Consider the following 8,513-nt stretch of genomic DNA (forward strand, 5'->3'; position numbering starts at 1 on the left):
GATATTAAGACACCCAGGGGGATATCCTATCATTTTGATTTCCTCATCAAACACATTTAGGATCTCTGTCAGTCCAAATGTGATCAAAGATAATTTTGTAATAATGGAGCTCAGTTGGTTATAAATCATCGCCACCTTCCCAAAGCATAACATATCAAAGCTCAGGAAACAGGTTTTCTTTCTTTAATTCATATTTCATCTGCTTTGTTTCAAAAGAGACTCCAGCTGGGCGGTATTGGCGCACACCTTTAATCCCAGCACCTGGGAGGCAGAGGCAGGCGGATTTCTGAATTCGAGGCCAGCCTGGTCTACAGAGTGAGTTCCAGGACAGCCGGGGCTATACAGAGAAACCCTGTCTCGAAAAACAAAAAACAAAAAACAAAAGAGACTCCAGTGTCTGGCAGACAATTGATGTAGGTAACATACATTTTATGTTCATGGCTCTCTGGTTTTGCTTGGTTCTGTTGAGAATGTTTTTGAACATAGTGATCACATAAGACCGTTTTTCTTTATTTCTTTGAGTTTTTTTGAGACAGGGTTTCTCTGTGTATCCCTGGGTGTCCTGGAACTCACTCTGTAGACCAGCCTGGCCTCGAATTCAGAACTCCACCTGCCTCTTGCTTCCCAAGTGCTGGGATTGAAGGCCTGCACCACCACTGCCTGGCAAGACCGGTTTTTCTATGCTGGCAGTTTACACCACATCCCAGGCTGAAGTTTGATCCTGGTTTGTCTGTTTTAAGTTGTGGCCCTTGTCTTTAATTGAGAGCAGTCTCAGCTCTACTGCTAGGTCCTCTGAGTGCTCAAGCTGAGGGCAAGGTGGGAACAAGAAAGGGGTACTTCCTTACAACTGATAGGCTTCACCTTCTCCACTGGGGCCTTGTCAGCCTGTGTTGAGAGCTTGGGCAATGTGTGTTCTTGAAGATGGGTGTGGGAGGAGTGGGAGGGAAGCAAGGGATGCAAGCCCTAGTGGAGGGGAGGGGTAACTTTGTCTGCAGAGCTCATGCAAATGTAATTCGATCCCCTGTTGAGAGTGGGCTGACCACTAACATCCTGAAAGGTGAAAAGAGGAGCTATAATAAAGCCAGCTTTGTTTGAGCCTGCAGCCTCCTCCTTTACTGAGCCTTGTTGAGCTTGCAGAGGCCATAGCATGTTATCAAACAGGGTGCGACCTTTGGAAAATAAAATCCAGAGTGATAATTTATTTCTGTGAGAGGTAGAATTAATAAGCACAACCGGTTCTTAATGGTTCCTGCTTAGAACATGTTCTTCCTAAGGTCAATGGAGATTGGGATCAAGGATCAGAGGGTTGTTTAATTAAGGATCTGGCATTTGAGTGATTTAGATCGATATTGCTCCCATCAAACTAAGAGGTTTGGTGGAAATCTGCTTCATTAACTTTATGGGTTTTTTTTTTCCTTGGAGAAATGATCAGTGATTGATATTTCCTTATTTTCTCTTCATGACTTCTAGGTTTTGGCCATACTGAAGTATAAAATATATTGTTTTTTATAAATTTATTTAATATTTTTATCTAAAATATTGGTGATGGGGCCGAAGAGATAGCTCACTAGTTAAAAACACTGGGTGTTCTTTTAGAGGATACAGGTTTGATTCACAGCATCCATGTAGTGTCTCACAACTATCTGTAACTCCAATTCCAGGAGACCCGACATCTCCTCTAGCCTCCATCAGCAACAGGCATGCATGTGATGCCCAGATAGATATGCAGGTAAAATATTCAAACACATAAAACAAAATAAATGAATCTAAAAAAAATCTTGGTTGTATCCAATCATGTATATTAGGAAGTCAACATATATTTTCAATACAATTTCCCAGACAAAGGTGTTCCTTTGTGGACACATGTTTTATATTTCATCAGACCTTGGTTATTTATGACATGTTACTCTATTCTATAATCGAAACATTTTTGTTTGCTACTGTTGAGGCACAGCAATGTTCTATTGTTCTATCTTTTACTACAGAGCTTTATTTCATTAAAAAATAATAATCTGGGACAGGCAGTGGTGGCGCAGGCCTTTAATTCCAGCACTTGGGAGGTAGAGGCAGGCGGATTTTTGAGTTCAAGGCCAGCCTGGTCTACAGAGTGAGTTCTAGGACAACCAGGGCTACACAGAGAAACCCTGTCTCAAAAAACAAAACAAAAAGCCAAAAAAAAAAAATCTGGTGGTTTCTTAGCTCAAGACTCAATAAATAGAAACCAAAAGCTTACCTGGTGACACCGTAGTGGGATATGCAATTTGGGAAAACATGAATAAAGATAAATGGGACTAAGGCAAGGCTGCATGGAAAGCAAGCATAAGAGTTAGTCACCATCTAGACATAGTTGGTTTAAAGCATGGTTTCTAAGAATCTAAGACCTGGCCTGCATGCATGTGCAAGTGTGTGTGCATGTGCAAGTGTGTGTGTGTGTGTGTGTGTGTGTGTATGTGTGTGTGTGTGTGTGTGTTTGATAAGTGGTGCTGAAGATCAAGCCCAGGGCTTTTGATAGGGCAGGCAAGCACTTAGTCACGGAGTCACTTCTCCAGCCCTCTGTCAGCTTTCATGAGCAACTGGTCTCTTGATCAAAGTCTGCCTTATAGGGCATTATTAACTCTTTTGTATGTCCATAGGGGAGATCATGTTAGTTTGTGCCTCCACTACTCTCTCTCCATTAGATGACACTATATCATGTGACTCCTCAAGCTGTAGCTGGAACCAGAGTGGCAACGACCATGGTTCTTAGAATGTACAAGCAGGATGAATCTCTGTTCTCTATCTTCTGGCCAGAAAATAAACAGTTAACCAGGATTAGAGGCAGAGTCAAATGGGTCTGGGATGGCATATAAATTGAACTAAGTAGGAAATGTTATACTCACAATCATGCTAGTGCATGAACCAAGGGAAGAGATAGCCAAATTGTGTTCTGGGAAACAGTTTTATTGTATGCATATAACAAGGCCCAGGGGATATTAGTCCTCAACGATCAAATTCCACAAGATCCAAAGAGTGGATATTTTGGTTTCTTTGCCCTCTAGTTAAACACATTGTGGTTGGGTATTTTAGACTAATATGAAGGGATTGCTAGAATAAGAAGGGATGGAAAGGCAAAGACCTGCAGCAGTGATATATGGTTAGTTGCATACGTGACAGCTTGCACATATGCCTCTGTTGGAAATTGACCAGACCACATGGCTGTTTCTTGTTTTTCTTTCTCTCAGTCTTCTACAGGCCTCTCCTGCCACATTATGTGTCCACTATGAAGGGTTCCATAAGGGACCACAAGACGGGATCCACTACACTTTGGGCTTTGAAAATTATTTAGTTTGTAAAAGTGTTCTGGACCAAAAATTTGGATTCAGCAATTGAAGTACTCATCTATACTCATCTATGCCCCCTCAGGAAGCATTATAATACATGTGCATATCAGTACACTTAAGTATTATAAAATTTGGTGCCCAGTCCCCTTATGCAGGATATAATACACATATTGTCAATATGTGCATTATAAGGAATAAACATTATAATAACTATAAATCATGTTAAATCTTGAAGATATAAATAGTTTCGTATCTTTTTTTTTATCAATATTAGGTTGTGTAGCTATATGTTGTATGTCTCTATATTGATATAGAAAGATCTCTCATCAAAATATTCCATTTTATGTGCGTGGATGTTTTGCTTGCATATATATTCATGCACTATGAGTGTGTGGTACCCATGGATGCCAGAAGAGTTTTCGGATTTAAAATGTCCTGGATTGAAGAATTTTACAAGTAATGGAGACTGTTTGTCTGTCTGTCTGTCTTTGTATCTATATCTATCTATCTATCTATCTATCTATCTATCTATCTGAGATATTGAAAGTAGGACCTCATGTATGAGAGGCAAGAGATAGAGTTATGTTTCCAGACCTCTTTTGAAATTCTTACTTTGAGATAAGATCTCACTAAGTGGCCTGAGCTGATCTTGAATGCAATCTGAAGCCCAAGCTGGACTTGAATTCATGAAATAGTCCTGCCTTAGTTTCCTGAGTAGTTAGAATTACAGTTGTTTTCCCTCTCCTCCTTCTGGGTTTCCTTCATGCATAATGTTGTCAGTTTGATGGGTTACTCAGCCTTAGTTCGGGTTCCTCTCTTCTTTTTGCTGCCTGTTACTCAGAGTTCATACTTTCTATTTGCCCAGCCCTACATTCACCAACTCTTTTCTTTGGTTAGCCCTCTAATGACGTTTTTCATTGTAACCATTGAAATTTTCAGGACCAGAATTACTTCCCTCCCTCTCTCTCCTTCCTCTCTCCTTTCCTGTTCCTCTCTTGTCCCTTCTCTTCTTCCTCCCTTTTCAATTTCTATCTCAGTCAAATTTCCTGGTTTGCTGAAAGCATTCTAATGGTTTCCTTTCTTCACGGTTGTCTTCACTTCTTTGAGCATATTAAATTCATGGATTTGCAGGCTTTGCCTAACAAATCCAATGTGCAGGCTTCCTCCAGAAGGTTTGTATCAGTTTATTGGTTTTCTCTGTAATGTCCAGATTGTCTCATGTTTTCAGGCCTTACAATATATTTTTTTCTTAAAAAAAGACCCCCCCCCCTGAAAAAAAAACCCCATTACGATTATTTTGTCTACTGGAAGTGAGACTCTGCTTCTTTCATGGGCTTTTATTTTGCTATTTGTTATGGTGATTTTTGTTGGTGTTGCTACTGTATTTAGCCATTTTACTAAATCAGTCTAAAAGAATATGTTCTTTTTTTTGACAGTGGCCACTTTAATGCATGTTCCGTGAGTTTAACAGTAAGCTACCCAGTCAATCGAGATTTCTTTCACGCAACCAAGTCAATGCAAATCAAAACAAAATGTTCCATTGTTTTCAAATGGGCCATGTGTGTTGGAGGCACACTTTAAAACACATTTGCATAATTTACAACTTTTCTTTCGATTTCACTTCGTATATATTTCGCAGTCTACACCTAAAGGTCAGGCAGAGGGGAGAGAACCTAGGGTCATGTTGTTAGTCTCATTAGGTGGCTCTGGCTGGCACAGGGTGGGTGTCTCCTACAGAAAGCAGGCTGGCCTCAAACTCACAGAACTCTAGCAGCTTCTGCTTGGAGTGCTAGCACTAAATACGTGTGCCCAACAATGTCCTGTGCATGCATTGTGGATTTCAGAAATACTTTTACCAAGCTTTACCAAGGCCAGCTTCTTCAAAGCATCTTATTCTCCAGAATTTCCTCTCAATTGATGCAGTGTGCTTTTTAAAATTTTCATTGCTGTTCTACACCCCAGGCATTAGTAGGTAAATACATTTGCCTTTGAACATTTTTCAACAAATATCCCTAGACACTTCATCCTTGGAAGTGTTCTGAATTCAGTAAAATAAATGCAAGCCCTTTGGGCAGGTTCTTCATAGAGTCACCAGAATCTTAGAAAGCCATACTCATAGATCCTTATGAATATAGTCTGTTCTGCTCTTTTTTTGGGGGGGACTAGGAACACCAGCAGAGAATGTGAGTGGGCTTCTTTAAGGTTACCTCAGAGGCACGGGTGAGCCTGTGGTTAGATGGACTGTCATGAAGTTCTTTTACTGAAGTTTAGCTCTTCATTCTCTCTTGATTTCTCTGGCTGGCATAAAGCTCTGATTACTTTCTGCAGTTCCAATAAAGTTGTTTCTGAATGTGTCTTCCATCTACCACTGCTTTTCAGGATGGGTGAGGCTTAGGAGAATTTGATGCTGACATCTTATTTCAATTATTTTGATTAACAGCTGCACTTCCCTGTGAAAGAATTATTTATTGCATGTGAGACATCTGTGGTTTTTGTTGTCTGTGTTTTGGGAATAGTGAGCTCCAAGCTATAAGCTCTTCCAATGCCTCAGGATTTCCTTGAGAAAACAACTTCTGGGGCTGGCCATTTCTCTAGGTCTGATGGCAGTCATGCTCAACCTTTTGCTATAGAAAACTAGCCTTTTTTGTGTTTTTTGGTTTTGTTTTTATTTTTGTTTTTGAGACATGTTTTCTCTGTGTAAGAGCTTTGGCTGTCCTGGAACTCATTCTGTAGACTAGCCTGGCCTTGAACTCACAGAGATCCACCTGCCTCTACTTTCCGAGTGCTGGGATTAAAGGCACGTGCCATTATGCCTGGCATGTACTAACATTTTGGCAATACTTTATAATTGTCATTTTTGTTTCTCCTTGTCCAAAAACATGAATGAATTTTTTTTTGTTTTTCCTCTTGTTTTTAATGAGAAAACACATTGGGTTTTTGAGGTAAAAATCAATTAAAGTGTACCTTCAATATTTTCCTTTAAAGGGAAGAAGGGAGGGAGGGAGAGAAAGGTTGAGATTCTGTGTTATGAACTCTTCCACTCTTCTATAAGAATGGTTGTTGTCTAGGAGTTTTTATTCTCCATCTAGTTCATGCCCAGGATCTATCAGTTTGCCAAAATTATTGTTGAAGTACTCCTACAGTTACTGGCTCCAGACATTTCTGTTTTAGGCAAGCTGCTTGTGACTGATTTTGTCTGTTCCATCAAACCATCAAAGGGTCGGCCATCACTGGAGAGACAGAGGCTGCTGGGGGTGGAAACTGGGGACCAAGAACTGTAGAGAAGCAAAGTTCTTTGATCCAGCTATCAGCTCTTATTGACCTCAGTGACATGATTTTTTTTCTAGACACATAAAGAAGAAAGGAACCATTCTCGTTCTGTTCGTTTGTTATGAAAACGAAGATTGTCTGGAAACTGAAGGTCAAAGCTGGGCCACAGACGCCTACACCTGGATCAAGCTCATTTTAGTCCTGTAAATGATGCACGAGGTTGAGGGGGGCAGATCTGGTTTGGAGAACTTGGGGTTGATATGTGGGAAATGTTCTACAAAGTCCTAAACTAGTGAAAGGTACGATCTGTGGCTTTCTAAGTTCAAAACATTGATGCTTTTCACACCAATGCTGCTTTGTGTGTGTCTGTCTATAGAGGGCAGCACAAACCAAGAGAAGAGAAGAGGAAGTCATTTTCAGGATGTTTGATTCTAGCTAATGAAGTTTGGATTCTTTTAAGGCAGCACCAGGCTTGAATCAGCCAGAAGTCCCAGGGCAAAGTTAAGCAGTATATCAGAACCTATTATTCTGCTCTCGCTCCCAGACAATCCTTAATCCTAGTCCTTTTGGTTCTGTGAGCGCAGGGCCAACATCTGTGGAATAGAAACGAAGGTTGGGAAAAAACAGAGCAAAAGAGTCCAGCAGTTGTGGAGGAGTATCTGGGTCATAAACCGACTGGAAAACGAAGTGAATAATGTGCTGAAAACCTAAACAGCAGACGATATTTCCATTTTATTTAGTCTACATAGAAAGTAATGGGTTCCCTTATGATATTTTGGTGTACATTGTTTTACCTTGTTCATATTTGCCTTCCATTCAGTTGTATGAGTGCACTTTGGTTGGACAAAATGATGGGCTTTAAAATTAACTATATCTTCATGCAGGTATCTAACGTACTGGACTTAGCTGGACTCTAGACAGAGCATTCTTGAGACTTCTATGTCATTGCATGCACCCAAATTGATTCTTTCTTGTCTGTTTTCCTGTAGATAACCTAGGAAAGGAAGGAAATCCCTCAATACAATGTGGTATCCCAGAGAAAGCGTGGGAATTGGGTGGGACAAGTCAGAATATAGGATCTACAAGCAGCACCGTTTCTGCTTCTCGCAGTCTTTGCCTTCCGTTCCCAGCACTCTGTTATATTTAACCAGGAAAAGCAAGGGTTATGCTTTCAGGGAAATTTCAGAGAGAAACATTTGGAAATTCTAATTGTGAAACAAAGGAAGAAAGGGAGAAAGGGAGGAAGGCAGCGAGGGAGGGAGAGAAAGAGGGAGGGAGGGAGAGAGAGCTAGAGATAGATATTTGGTATTATAGCAAGTGCTTCTTGAAAGATGCACAGTATCATGGCAAAGCTGTGTTGCTCTTAGGGCAGAAATTAAGAGACTCTATTCAGAAGACACTCGTGACAATATGGGGCATACAATACAATGACTAGAGAGCTTTGTCAAGACTGAGGTCCATTGTGAGTTTTGATGGCAATGGGATGTTCTTGGTTGATGAACTACAGAAAAAGGGTGTGCAAGCCAGGTCCTGAAGTGGTAAGGGTATTCATTCACAACTGCAATAATGGAGAAACCAGTTAAGAAAGGACCAGAAGAGTGGAGAACTTCAGACAGGGCTGAGGAAAAGCAGTAGTCTTAACTCAAGATTCAAAGAAAGCTGAAGTCCTGAGGATGAGGAAGAGTTAAAAGATATGTGAAAAGGTATTAGAAAGTCACAAAGAGACTGTCATATCAATAAACAGGAATCACACTTTGATCCACTGAAAAGTTTATATTTGGAACTTTTTTTGCAACTCACTCTGTAGACTCGCCTGGCCTTGAAATCACAGATATCCACCTGCCTCTAAATTACAAGGGCTAGGATGAAAGATGTGTGCCACCACTATCAGGTTGACAAAAAAAATGTTACTTAAATTTTTGA

This window comes from Mus musculus, chromosome X, assembly GCF_000001635.26.
Source record: "Mus musculus strain C57BL/6J chromosome X, GRCm38.p6 C57BL/6J".
Lineage (NCBI taxonomy): Eukaryota > Metazoa > Chordata > Mammalia > Rodentia > Muridae > Mus > Mus musculus.